At 42.1% G+C, this 3,378-nt stretch overlaps 1 protein-coding gene across 1 annotated transcript in view; it reads left to right on the top strand.

Annotated features, from left to right (window-relative positions):
• Positions 1-3,378, top strand: part of ACSL1 (acyl-CoA synthetase long chain family member 1) — a 38,779-nt gene that overhangs the window by 3,451 nt on the left and 31,950 nt on the right. Inside the window, exon 2 of the mRNA XM_019667178.1 lies at positions 671-735. The gene's annotated coding sequence lies outside the window, so the exon portion shown is untranslated. The remainder of the gene's footprint in view (positions 1-670; positions 736-3,378) is intronic.

The following is a 3,378-nucleotide window of genomic DNA, read 5'->3' as shown; positions in this document are numbered from 1 at the left end:
ACACACACACATTATTTTTATTGTGCTATTACTGTGCTAGCACGTAGTGTAAATAATTAATTTGGATATTCTTTCTTCCCGATTAGTAGATACCTAAATTGGAATCAGGGCACATTCTGATATTTCTTAACTTTTGCTTTCACAAATGCCCCCTTATTTTCCATCTTTTTTTCATGTTTATTTCAATCAAGATTTCACCCATGTAATCAGAATTCCAGGTGACTCCTGATACCTTTAACCATCAGAAAGTGGGTGCTTAAAAATTATATTTTCCTTTTCACATTCTGAGTTAAAATGCTTTAAGCTTCTTTAGAAATTTTTAGGGACACTTCTGAAAACCCATATCAAGATCGCTACTACTCAGCTACTGACTCCTTTCTAAACCGACAGGGTGTTGAAGAAGAATTCACAAATTGAATGTCCTTAAAAATTGTATTTGCTTTCTCTCTTCTCATTTTCCTCCTGTCCTGCCCCATTCAAGAAACAAAATAGGAACAAATAAGTAAAAAAATCAGACCAAAACCCAGGGAGAAAACATTTCCAGTAGTCTGACCTCATTATTTCTAATCTGAGGACCACTAGCGTCTACCTGATACTTTGTAGAATGAGGTAGAATACAAATTGGGATATTTGTGCATGTTACACCATTCATTGTTTTTTCTCTTTTTAGATAATGGCCCTTGTTTAGGATCTCGGAAGCCAGACCAACCCTATGAGTGGCTTACATACAACCAGGTGAGTTTCCTGCCTCTGTGGATGCCTCATGCAAGTTGTAGTACTTATGTATGTCAGTTTTTCGAACCCTAATTAATGTCAGGGCTGGAAGGCCTCCACAGAATGTACGTGAGCACTAGCTCAGACCTTTTGGATAAATGTGCAGCGTCTGAATGGAGAAGTCTGACACAAAGATTTGGGGGAAACGAGTTAAGTAATTTAGCTGAGGATTCAAAGCGCTTTATTTTGGAGCTGATATGGATACACTGTGGCGTAGAGTATAATTTTGAAGATAAAATTCTAGAAATGAGCTTGAGGCAGGTGACTCTCCTCCCAGGCCCTGTGGGGGCACAGGATTACTCTCCTCTTTGCTGTGAGAGGCCCTAGAAAAATTTAGAAGCCCTAATATAGAGCAATTCTCTCATATTGTAGACGAGGAAAACACGTTCCAGATAGGGACAGGACTTACCCAAGGTCACAGCTGGTTAGTGGCAGAACCAGGACCAGACGTGAGGTCGTGAGGTCCATGCCACCTGGTGTAGGGCTCTTCCGTGCATCATGACCAGCTTGAGGCTGGTGTGACATTTATAAATCCAAAGGAAGCCGGGATCTGGGTGTTTTTACTCTTGTCATTCTGCAGTCCCACTGACCCACAGCGGTAGCTGGTTAAATAGTAGTTTGTGAATGGCAGGTCCCAGAACAGGAAGACATTTATTTTTATCTTATCATGATCACAACATATGGTTTTCCCATGCTTCTTCTCAGTCCTAGTAGTGTGAGGACCAGCAGGAGCAGCTAGCTGGAAGTGTCAGCTTCGCTGCCTTTTGTCTCCAGCACAGCTGTCCAGGAAATGGCTCCCTGCTCTAGGGGCAGGTAACCCTGTGGCATTCGAGAATACAAATGAACTTCCTCCTTCCATGCTTTGTGTGAACAAGCTTTTAGCAGTTGGTGTGTTCTGGGGTGTGTATGTGAGGGGTTGTCATTGGGAACCCTGCAGCCAGCTCTGGAGTAATGCCTTATGTTTTCTGATTTTCTTCCCTTCCCCCATCTGAGGATCAGCGAAAAGCAAAAGGCTTTCCTGGGTCTCGTGTCTCTCTCTGTCTCTCTGTCTGTCTNTTCACCTAGGCGACCATAAAATTAAACTTTCATAGGAGAGCCAAAACCAGCATCTAGGTAGTTAGGAATCTGTTGAATGACAGGAAAAGCCAGCTTAGAGTTTTTAAGTCTAGTGTTTTGAAACTGTACCTAGGAAGCCATTTATAAAGATTGAGTTCCCTGATTGTCAGTGGTTCTTATCCCCAGCTGCACTTTAGTGTCACCTGGGGAGCTTTTGAAAAATACTAAGGCCCATGTCATGCCCATCCCTGTCCAGTTATATCAGAAATGTTGCTAGTAGGGCCTGGGTGTAGGATATTTTTTTTAAGTACCCCAGGTGAGCCTGGGAGTTCACTACACTATTCTAGAGCTGGAATCTACAAACTTTTTCTGTAAAGGGCCAGATCGTAAACATTTTAGGTTTTTTGGGCCCCGTGGTCTCTGGTACGACTGTTCAACTGCAGCCTTAGGTAATATGTAAATGAATGAGTAGGCTGTGTTCCAATAAAATTGTACTTACACAACCAGGCCGCAGGCCTGATTTGGCCTCTGCCTGTAGGTTGCCAGTTCCTTTTCTTGAAGAATAAAATAGTATTATTTTTTTATAGCAAATGTATATATTTTCCATCGGAAAACAACATCTGATGGAACTTGTCATGTTTGGCCTGGTCTTTTTTTTTTAGATATAAATGATGTATAACATTAGTTTTAGGTGTACAACACAATGATTCATGTTCGTATATATTGTGAAATGATCACCACAATGAGTCTAGTTATCTAGTTACAAATTTTGTTTTCTTGCGATGAGAACTTTTAAGATCTACTCTCTTAATAACTTTCGAATATACAATACAATATTGTTAACAATAGTCACCATGCTGTATGTCACATCCCCAGAACTTATTTATTTTATAACTGGCAGCCTGGTCTTTATTCTAGTCCCTGTGAGTTGAAGAGAGTCTGAGAATCAGGCCCTCTTGGCACTCTTTTCTGTTTTCATCAGGATGGCCTTAGAGAGGGTCAAGAAGTTGGTGTGAAGGAGTGGATTTGTACGGCCTGGGTCCTCCCCCTCCTCATGACTGATTCTCGACTGTACAAGCACATCCCACTTCTCTCCTCTTGAGTGTAATTCTGTGTAATAGGCCCAGGCTTGTCAGGGCCCCACCTGGGGCCCTGCTCCGCTTTCCGCCCTGCGTCCCCCAGGTCCCCAACCCAAATCTGAACACCTCAGCTGACACTCAAACCAAGTTTGGTGAAGCCAGATGTGTTATGGTCTCAAAACAGAAATGTAGGTGCCCCGGCAGATGGGAGATGTCAGAACATCCAACTTCAGATGTCCCATAGAAGGGTCTATGCAGGCCCAGTGTGACACAGAGCCCGCTTTTCCAGTTAGGAGACATTCCTGTGTGTGGTCAACTCTGATCGTCTAAACATGGCAGCTTTTTTTTTCTTTGTTTTTATTAAAGTGGACATAGCGTTTCCCTTCAACAACTACAAACCGAGCATAAAATTAGCTTGGGATTCATCTGTAGAAAGAAATTTGTATAATTCCAAATATAAATGATTTGG

Source organism: Hipposideros armiger, unplaced genomic scaffold (assembly GCF_001890085.2).
Source record: "Hipposideros armiger isolate ML-2016 unplaced genomic scaffold, ASM189008v1 scaffold_488, whole genome shotgun sequence".
Classification (NCBI taxonomy): domain Eukaryota; kingdom Metazoa; phylum Chordata; class Mammalia; order Chiroptera; family Hipposideridae; genus Hipposideros; species Hipposideros armiger.
This window is presented reverse-complemented; position numbering and strand designations above follow the sequence as displayed.